Source organism: Nothobranchius furzeri, chromosome 1 (assembly GCF_043380555.1).
Source record: "Nothobranchius furzeri strain GRZ-AD chromosome 1, NfurGRZ-RIMD1, whole genome shotgun sequence".
Taxonomy (NCBI): domain Eukaryota; kingdom Metazoa; phylum Chordata; class Actinopteri; order Cyprinodontiformes; family Nothobranchiidae; genus Nothobranchius; species Nothobranchius furzeri.
The window spans coordinates 37,898,180-37,909,376 of NC_091741.1; the positions used below are offsets into that span (position 1 = coordinate 37,898,180).

Consider the following 11,197-nt stretch of genomic DNA (forward strand, 5'->3'; position numbering starts at 1 on the left):
AAGAGGCTTTAAACTGGGCGAGGAAGGTGAAGCTGAACAGAGCACTATGGTGTGGGGTATTTAACTCTCACCGGCCAGTTTATTAGTTACACCGAATATTCAATCAGTTGGCAGCAACTCTATACCCTCGAGCTTCTAGACATGGTGAAGTCGACGTGCTGCAGTTTAGCCTAAGCATTGGAAAGGAGGACTGGGGGATTGTGGACATGTCATGGTTGTTTGTACCAGACCGGTCTGATCTGTTGCAGAATGGAGTCCAGTTATTAAAGTGTACCTAATAAAGAGGCCAATGAGAGCCTTACATCAGACCTGTAAAAGGACCGAGATCTCAAACAGACGTTGAAGCTCTTTAGCTCTAAACATTTTGCCACTTTCATCAAGAACAGGAATGAAAATAGTTTAATTTTGTGCAGCGGTTTCTTACTTTAGGCGGCTGTGAAAAGATGCTGTAGACTTCAACAAATGGAGCAGAAAGTAAAAAACAAAAGAAATCAGAGTACACCCACTAAAGATCTATTTAGAATATGAAGAGCTTTTCAGAAACACCTTTGATCCTCTGTGCTTTTGTCGTTTTGGAGATTGCAGCAACAGTTGTGGAAACATGTTGAACATGAAAATGTAAATGGAGAAGGCAGGTCAGGGTGAGCTGAATGAGAAAATGCACAACAGCTCTCTGAAAATTTAATACAACTCCTGGAAAAGTTAGTGAAACTTTTGTGTCTCTGGATGTGAAGCTACAGAGGAGAAACTTTTGTCTTTACGGCTCATTATTCATTATTTCCTTTGACTTTAGGATTATTGTAGAGCAGAAAATGTATTTTCATTCATCTATTCACTTGTTCATTATTCAATTAAATTAAAGTTAATTTATAAAGCGCCAAATCACGACGAGTCGTCTCAAGGACCTTCACACAGTAAACATTCCGATACAGGTCAGGTCATTAAGCCAAGTCAAATGATTCCTATATAAGGAACCCAGCAGGTTGCATCGAGTCACTGACTAGTGTCAGAGTCTTTAAAGCAATCCTCATACTAAGCAAGCATGCAGCGACAGTGGAGAGGAAAATTCCCTTTTAACAGGAAGGAACCTCCAGAGGATCCTGGCTCAGTATAAGCAGCCATCCACCACGACTCACTGGGGATGGAGAAGACAGAGCAGACACACACACACACGCACGCACACACGCACACACACACACACACAACAAGTAGTGTTTCTATGGTTACATTGTGATTTCTTAGTAAATATTCTGTTTGGTGAGAGATAAACTTTATTGTATTTATCCTAGTGAATCTATAATTAAACGGGTAAACTAGTAGTAGCACGTCCAATGTCAAAGAGAGTAAAGTGTTATTATCCATTATTATTTGACCTGTTAGCTTCTGATTGTTCAAGAGGTTTATTAAAAACAAAAGACTCATGAAAGCATACCAATGAAACCCCATGTTACCCTGTTTTGAATGTAAACATGGTTACGGAACAGTCAAGCCTTCCCTCCGGTATCTTCCCTGAGACGTTTCTGCCGGAAAACAGCCATGCTGGACAAAATGATATAGCTAAACGCCAGTCGCCGTTTTCTAGGTTCAAACGTATTTTATTGTTCGTGACTTCAAACTGTGTTCTTGTTTTTGGGACTCTGGTAGTTAGTCCTAAAGCTGAAGTGGTAGTAGCCGGCTGTTTCTCCTTTTCTGATATTATTAAGCGAAGAACCTCTCACACCAGTTGTGTTTTGTTACCAATTACACAAGTGTGTAATGAGTGGAGGACCCAGGGAACCGACAACCGGATGGTCCAATGGTTGCTTTTGGCTCAAAACGTGTTATTGGTGGAGGCTTTTAGACAAATGTGAGAACCGCTTTATTCATTTTTTTATTATCTCCACAATATATTTCTAGCTATACTATGTTAGAATTTAGTTGAAGGTTGAAAATGGAACACGGAGACTCTAGTGACATCTGGTGTTTAGAGGTAGTAGCTGCAACAACAGAGCACATTTTCCAGCCGTCAGGGTGTTGGTTCGAGTAGCCCCTGGCTGCATCCCGGAGATCGGGGCGGGGTTAAACGTTTAGAGGTGGGTGGAGACAACTATTTGACTCCTGCCCCTCTCTCAATGGAACCAGGAAACTGCGAGTAGCCCCTTTCTAAGGATTAGAAAGCCCTAAAAACCCACAAAACCCATGTAAAGCATAACATTGGTAATCAAATGACTTGTTTGCTGGATGTCATGATAATTTCAAAGAGCAGATAATTACAGGCGCCATTTTTGATCCAATCTGTTCTGATATTTTTATTCTTTTTTCTACTTTTGTATGGTATGTGTATTTATAGCACATAGGTATTTGTGTCTTTTAGCTATACTTTTGGTACCTCTATAAAAGGTTCAAGCATTTATAAGACTATTCTTTGAACCTGTCAAAACCATTTTAATAGTTGATTTTATCAATGCTGCCTTTATTTTAATAGTCATTTCCCAAGTGAGTGTAAAACAGTATAGACAGACACGGGTAAATTTGTTGTACACTCAGTTATATCAGCTACATTAAGAGGAACAGAGACTTAAATTGTGCTGATACTTCTTAAAACATGCCAGGGTTTGAGGCGGGGTGGTGAGACATTGTATGAGACACCCAAGAATGCAGACTAAATTTTTCAAAAAAGGTAAATTTAATAGAGCAAACAACAGCCAACACAGGAATAAAAAAAAAGTACAAACAAATGAACCAAAAAGCACACAAAAAACAAGAGAACCTCCAAAAAAACAATGTGAGGAGGAAAAAGAATAGCAAAAACTGTGACACCGCTGTACTATGGCATTTCAAAACCAGAAAACACCTTCATCTTCCTTTTTTCCTCAATTTCTCTGCAGAACTCCTCATAGTCTGACTGAAAACTAAACATGAACAGGAACGGTTCCCTGCAATCGTTCATCTCCTCTTCATCCAGGCCATCACAGAAGCATAACCTCTCCACTGCCCTCCGGCAAGCTTCCCTGTCCATGGTGATGACCTGGGGAAGGGAAAGGCTTCCTTTGAAGGACCTTGTGGTACACCACCTTGCTGCCTCAAAGGTGTCCTCAAGCAGAGAATTCTCCTAATCAAAAATAAAGACAATATTAAAATTACTGCTGTCAAGAGATTAAAAACATATTTTACATTAATTATGTATGATCTGAAAGTAATCTAATCTTTCAATTTAATCTAATAACTGTACATAATATAAGCCTTATTTTCAATGCTAACAGCTAGCCAAACAGCTGATGCTGTGGTCTTTCCAAACTGCAGCACGGATGTGCGTCTGATACAGGAGAGAAGCTGTCAGCAGCCTTGATGCTCAGTGACACACCCATTACATCCAAATGGTAACAATAACTTTGGAAAAAGTTGCAAGAAGGGTGAAAAAAACAGAGTAAAGATAACAAGGTCGCTGAAATAAACACTGCTGCAGCTAATCTCTCACCGGTCTTGTCACTGTAACGTCAACCCTTCAACTTATGAGTTTACATCAACCCTTCAAGAACAAGAAAAGAAATTGGTTTATTTAAAAGTCCCATAAAGAAGCAGTAGATTAAAAATGATAAACATAATTAAAATATATAACACGTTAATCATGGCTGTAAAAAATTAAATGCAAGTAATGGAATTATTTGACACCTCTAATTAAAATAGAGGTTGGAGAAGAAACAATGACACAAGAAAAGTACAGTTCCAGCAAGTTCTCAGCCTCTGCTAGAAAGGAAAAAGATTGTGGTTCATAAAAAGCATATTAACGATGCAAGTTGTAAAAAAGATCAGTTGCTTAGTATTCTGGTTTAATGAAAATAGAGAAATGACTGAAAAACTTGCTTTGAAAAAAAAGTGTTCTGTCTGGAACGGTCTTAATTTTCTAATCTTGGCAAAGTAACAATTTCATTGTGCAGAAAGCGTGTTTTTCTAGCTGTGCATATGACAAAAGGTTGAATCTTGAATATTCCCACATCCCATTTCGACAACCTAGGGGGTTGTGTACAATAATACTTGTTTGAACAATACCTGATGCTGCACAGACTCATTCAGTATGGCAGGACTTCTTAGGAGGGACCACTTCCAGGCCCTGAAATAAGTGAAGAAATTATGCTTCAGTCTGCAAGCAACAGTTAAACTACAAGAAATAATCAAATTGTCTCTCACCTGTTTTACTCTTTCCTCTCTCCGTCTTTTTCGTGCCTGCACTCTGTCTTCCTCAGACCTTGGTGATACAATGACAACATTCATTCACTATGAAAACATTCATGTTATTCTGTTGACACTTGACTGAGCAAAACGTTTATATAATTACACATATCAGATTAGCACTCTAACCATAATAATAAAGCCCATCAGGTGTAGAACTCAGATACGAACATAAAAAGCTTAAAAAACTAACATATTTCCCCCCGTAAAATATATTTTCCACCAAAAAGTAATCATGACTACACAACATATCTCCCCAAAGCTATAAAAGTGTTCCTACAGGTTTCTTCAACTTAAATTTAAGTCTGTTTAAGATCTTTCTAAAGCCATATGGAAAATTAATACCTATTTCACGGCACTATCAGCAAAAAAGTAAATAAATAAAATAAAATTATTGAACTAATTTCATTTATTTATCTATACAACTTTACCAATATATTTTGACAAAACACTGGGTGGGCACTTGGTAGAAGATCGGTTATATTTTTAAACAAATGGTTAAAAATATAACCGATCTGGTTTGACATTAGAACCTTAATAATGTTTGTTGCCTATATTTTAGTTTGATTTTAAGACATTTTTTTTATTATTGCTAATTTTATTACCCTAATTTCTTGCAGTATTTCTATTGTATAAAAGCAACAGTGCAAACTGTAAAGACACAAAATTGAAATAAATGTCTAAAAATAGTGCTTCTCTTGGTGTCATCACTTGTTTGGAATATTTTGATGAACTTCAGAAGAAAAATGCAGTACAGAAAACTTACATCCAACACAAATTTTAAGACCCAGATGCCAAAATTGAAGGGTTTCTCCAGTCTTTTAAAGGTATTACTTTCAAATTCATAAATTCAATGCTTTTAAGACTCCGTGGGAACCCTGTAAACATTTCTCCTCAAAAGTAAGTCGCCCCGCATGTGTAAAATAGGCTATATGTATCATCTAAAACTCATAATGGGAAAAAAAACTTTAATTTCCAAGTTTATAAAACGTTCGCCCAACATTGGTCCTCGATATTGTTAAAACAGTGAAAGAAAAATCCTAGCTTACCTCCATTTTGGCAGCTACTTCCCTCTGTCCCGACACCTGTCACAGCATTGCACACACACATAGCATAGCGGTTTCCTGGTTCCATTGAGAGTGGGGCAGGACGCAGGAGTCAAATAGTTGTCTCCGCCCACCTCTAAACGTTTGACCCCGCCCACATTTAGCCCCGCCCCGATCTCCGGGATGCAGTCAGGGGTAGTTGGTTGGTTCACTTCTGACAATAAAGTCTCTTTCCGCAGTATGTCTCATCTAATGGCACCATCTAGTGGCTTAAAACGTATAGCACAAACGGTCTCGATCTGTTTTTTTTTAGGATGGTGACTTCACATTTTGGGAAATTGATTATAAATGTGCTTCTGTGGTCAACAAACAGAGCTAAAACACGCTGTTTTACTATATTATTGTCATCTCATGTTGTGTTCTCATATATTTATATTTTTGAGACTTACTTGTCCGTGAAAAGTTCATCAACTCTGCATCAGCCGAGGTATTCCTTAATTTTGAAGAGCGAAGGCGGTAGCCTAATTCTATTCGCTAGTTCTGGTCGGCACTTAGTTCCCTACTGCATGGAGCTCTGCAGGGCAGGGGGCGTGCTTAGCAATAAAATAGACGTATTGCTTACATTATATCACAGTACATGATAAAATAATCACTTTTACGGATTACTGAAAAACCATACATCATTTCTGAAAGGGGAAAACTCCGGAAAGCTATTTTAAGTGACCAGCCAGCACCATGCCCAGAGACAAATCGTACAGGGTAAGGACTCATTTCTACTAATAAGCCTATTTTACAACAGTATTTACCATTAAAACATCTTCTGGGCTCAGAATCAGCTGCTGGACTTGTCAAGTCCACCATTTTACACAGTCCCAACCCCGCCTTGCCGAGCTGACTTTTTAGCACAACGGTGCCCTCTAGTGGCTGGCAGATGTAAACATGAACCCAGTTTCGTGCCCGACAAAATAAAATCTATTTTTTAACACTGTACATTTATTCTGCACACATCTAAACGTGGAGGTATTATATTTTTAACAATATAGCTTTTTATTTAAAATGTTCCATATTCTACCTTTAAGAGGCATGAAAAATTATTTTAAGCTAATTTGTTATTTAAATTTGCTAATGCAGCTGTAGCGTAATGGTTTATGGCTCTTTTATGAAAGATGAACCATTCTACATAATAATCTGGAATATTAATTTTAACAAAATTAATAACCAAATTTATAGAGATAAGAAGACTCAAAGGTTGTTTTCATCGATAAACTGACAATCATATCCATTGTCTGTGTTTCAGTTCAATGAAAAGACAAGTTTAAATGTTAAGAGTTTTAATTATTCAATTTAAACTAACGATTTGAAATGACAATCATAGGAAAACAATCAACATTGGCAACCTTGTTGGACAATCTTTAACAGTTGATATTTTAAGCTTGCACAAATAGACCTTGTGTTGGATGTGCTAAGATTTGAGAATAATGGAATTATGAATGCATACGAGCAGGTGTCTGAGATTGCTTCAGGGAGAGAAAAGGTGTCTGAGTGAAAAATGATGTTTTGCGATTAAACTTTAGTGCTTATTAGAAAACCAGCATCAGAACGCTATCTATTGTGTTCTGCCTCACCGTACTTAGGACCTTCTTTCAGATCCGGACCTCGGAGGATGTTTATCCAGGTCACACCTTGACTGGCAGAGGAGACAAAGGTGTGCGACGATCCGGTCCAGAGTTGACCTCGGTACACATTGCTGAAGCGTTCGGCAGATGCGCTTTCTCAAGTTTAAATTAACTCAGAAATCAAAGACTCTGGGACGAGTCTGCGTAAGCTGGTTGCATTTCAGCTATTCTGTCTGGCTTGACAGAAATGGCGTGGGGGGTGGAGAATAGGAAGCCGGCAGGGCTCCTTTCCCCGTGGTGTTCGCTCCACACTTCCGCTCTTTCGTTCTCAATCTCGTTCTGACTAACCTACCAAAACCACTTCTCTTCCCAAAGCAAACTTGTTGTGCGTCAGAGCAAATGTGTTTTGAGTTACTGTGAAGTGGGACCTGTGAGTGAGTGTGAAGGTCATCACTAAACATCTTCAAAAACATTATTTAATTAAGTATACTGATTCATTATAGTTCATTATGATTACCCAAAGCATAATAATCATTCATTTGATTGAAATACATTTATAATGAGCAAAGTGATAAAATGATTATTTAGCATTAATAAACAAAGAAAGCGTAAGACTCTTTGATTATGACTAGATTGTGTGAGAAGTCCTTCTTCTGAAGCTGCAGGTGTTCTCGATGTTGTGGAGTCCTTCAGACTTGCTGTCGGCTCAGGTCTTAATCTGTGGGTGAAAAGTGCTGCGTGACCCAGCTCTGACCCAGCCGGGCAAATACGACCTTTGGCACAGAAAACCCATACTTCCTCATGTTACACAGCTTTAATGTTTGGCCCATTATCAGCTGATGAGTGTTTCTGTCTTTAAATCATGTGATCTAAGGTGACACTGCTTGGGGAGAAGAGTTGAGGCACAACCGTAGAAAGGTGAAATCTAAGACCGCTTCCATGATTTCCTTTTAAACAACAACGGTTCAATTCAATTCATTTTATTTATTTAGCGCCAAATCTCAACTTCTCAATGCCTTCGTCTTCGTCTTCCTCCGCTTATCCGGGTCCGGGTCGCGGGGGCAGCATCCCAATTAGGGAGCTCCAGGCCGTCCTCTCCCCGGCCTTGTCCACCAGCTCCTCCGGCAGGACCCCAAGGCGTTCCCGGACCAGATTGGAGATGTAACCTCTCCAACGTGTCCTGGGTCGACCCGGGGGCCTTCTGCCGGCAGGACATGCCCGAAACACCTCCCCGGGGAGGCGTCCAGGAGGCATCCTGACCAGATGCCCAAACCAGCCTATCCATGCTAATAGACAACAGAGGGAGAGTTTGAACCAGTCAATGACTAGCCGAGGGCTGCTAGTCCCAAGCGTTTCTAGTAGTAACGTCAGTAAAGGTGCTATTCCTCAGTAAGCAGCGCCAGCTTCTCAGTTACCGGCGCCAGCTTATCATTAATCAGATAAGTAGTTTGCTTCGGAATTTATAGACATAGTCTCCAGCTGCTGGGCAGTAGTCTTAATTTTGGCCCTCATATCACGCCATAATTAGCTGCCTCAGGCCCAGTTCACATGGCAAAGCAGTTACAGGGATTTTTGTCCCGATTCTCCCCACCTAGTCTTAAGTGCCACCTCCACCACACACCCCCATCACCACACTGAGTGTGTTTACATGCAGCCAGTAACCCTTTTAAAACCCGAATATTCACTGATGGGTAATTTTTTATTTATCCCATATTACCTTAAAGGACGACACACACACAGAGAGAGTAGATTATTCGTAATGTCCATGAATCGTCACGCGAGAGCTGGGCGTAGAAACCCCTCCATGGAGCTAACCAGCTCCCCTCTGTTCCTGGGGAAAGCCTTCAGGTCACCAGCTCTGCATGCCCTCATTCTCCACCAAAATGTTAGGTAATTAAATGTTTGGTAATATTTAATCTCCATAACCCTGGAACCTGAAATAAACACTCATGACAACGAGGGAGACATTTTACCCTGAACCCAAAACAATGGAGAGTCAACGCAGAGGAAGCCTCCTCCGAGACTTCCCCACGTCACTCCCCTGTGTTCTCAGTTTGCCAGGTGTTTTATTTAGCAAAGGATGGAGAAGGCGGGGCCTTCTCAGGTTACAGAGGTACAGAGGTTTCTTTGGAAATCCACAATCAACATCCTGGAAATCCACAATCAACATCCTTGACTGCAAACGAGCTTCTCTGCTCAACCTTTCATGAACAGCCACAGTTGGCAAACACAGAGATTCATGAAGTGTTAATAACACAAATTGGGCATCTTTTAGGCCTCAAAAAGATACAATTATAAAATACCCAACATTCACAATAACACTGTTCCGCACGGCCATGTAAACACGGCCAAAAACCCGGATATGCTCATAACTGGGGTTTTTAAAAACCCGGTTACTACACCTGGGGTAACCCTTTTCTAACCCGAATGTTTGGTCGTGTAAACGCATATCGGGATATCCCCATCAGAGCGTGTGTTCTGCGCATGCTCTGTTTGCAAGGAATCTTGGTCTTTTGAGTAGCGAGACGTCTTGTATGCGCCAGAACACCGGAAGTAAACAACAAGTTGGGAGCAACATGGCGAGTCGCGGCACAGCACCACACTTTTGGAGTGACGAGGAAACCTCTGTTGTCATTGGTCTGATGAAAAGTATGAACATTGTCTTTTGTTGACGGCCGAAAGTACAGAGACAGCGAAATATGACGCATATTGCGTCTGGACGTAGTCCATACGTCCTGACGCTACCCCAACGTCCGCATTTAAATCGGGTTATGCAAGTTAGGGGTAACTCTTTCTATTTATGCTTGTAAACGGGTTATTCTGATCAACTCCGAAACCCGAATACCGACCTTAACCCGATCATAACCCGGATATTGGCAGCATGTAAACGTAGTCACTGGCTCTAAAGATAATCCTATCACTTTTTCCTGCCATGTGTGGTGTGTTAAGAGCACTCTGGTCTGCTCGGATGCATAAACCTTGACTTTTAGGTGTTACATTGTCTCGGTCCGTTACTGACGACAGCAGAATGTGCTGCCTGTTAAATGTGACCTGTAGCCAATCAGAAAGCAAGGTGATGGAAGTCTTCTGCATGCTCCGCGTCAGCCGTGTTTGTTTACTCGAAAGTCATGTTTAATTCGAGAGATTTTGCGAGATTGAGAAAGGGCTGCACAAAATTACCCCAAGACCCCAAATGGACCTGCAGGCCACACCTTGGACTCCCTTTGGTCACCCCTGCCTTGATTACCAAACATGTTATAGATGTTAGAAGTTAGTTTTTAACTCATTCACTGCCAGCCATTTCCTGATCGCTAACGGCCTTCGCTGCCAGCGTTTCTCACCGTCTTTACTGTTTTTTAAAGAGTCACAGAACGTTGCGCGCTAGCATGATGTCGATGCCAAAACAACCAAAACAAAGAGGAGACTCACCTCTAACATCAGGAAGAAGCCGCGTGTTTCGAGCGTTATCCGTTCTTTCATAATCCGTTGTCGAATTGTGAGCGGCAGACGCTTTTCCGGTTCGCGCCTCACTTTTTTTACAGGAACGGCCCAAAACGATCTCCAAACACATGGATGGTTTGCTTCCTGATCATGTGATCTGTGACGTATGCGGATGAAGATCGGCTTCAGGGCTGAGATGTTTGTTCTCTCAGCGCGGGGGCTCGTTCCGATGCTCAAACAGTAAAAACATGCAAATGACGACTTTAGTCGTCATTGGCAGTGAACGGTTGGATCTAAAATGACGACTTTAGTCGTCAATGGCAGTGAATGAGTTAACTGGTCTGTCACCTTCTCCATGATTCTCCAGCCAGACTTCACTCAGACTACCCCTAAGTACTCCACAGACCCAAAAGTTAGGACACGTTCTGCTCTGTGGTCATCAGGTCAGGTTCCTCCTGCCCAGGAGATAAATATTTATTGTCTGTACAGTTTTCAAGTACTTCCTGTTGATGACAGAAGGAAACAAGTTGACTGATGCTTTGCCATCTGGATGTGTAGATGGTTGAACATATGGACACACACACACACACTCATACACACACGCTCGGCTCGACTCAGCGATCCAGAAGCATATGGTTCTTTGAGATGGAGTCGAGACAGACTGGGCTTTTCTGTCGGATAGCACCGAGGGCCTCGGTATTGTTAGAAGTGCTGCCAAACAAGCTTCACCACACACACACACACACACACACACACACACACACACACACACACACACACACACACACACACACACACACACACACACACACATTCTCTCGCTTCAGTGGCTGCTTTTCTACTCATTTCAATGCAACGGGAGAGGCTGAGTGGGTGACCACAATT

General features: G+C 41.2%; 1 protein-coding gene and 1 long non-coding RNA gene across 10 annotated transcripts in view; one reads left to right on the forward strand and one right to left on the reverse strand.

Annotated features, from left to right (window-relative positions):
* LOC107387024 (plexin-B2) overlaps window positions 1-11,197 on the forward strand; it is a 246,448-nt gene that overhangs the window by 90,089 nt on the left and 145,162 nt on the right. The gene's annotated exons all lie outside the window — the stretch shown is intronic.
* On the reverse strand, window positions 3,978-5,387 carry LOC139063642 (uncharacterized). The gene is made up of 3 exons (XR_011517020.1): window positions 5,259-5,387; window positions 4,168-4,225; window positions 3,978-4,090 (listed from the first exon to the last, which is right to left on the reverse strand). It is a non-coding gene; the product is annotated as an uncharacterized lncRNA (long non-coding RNA).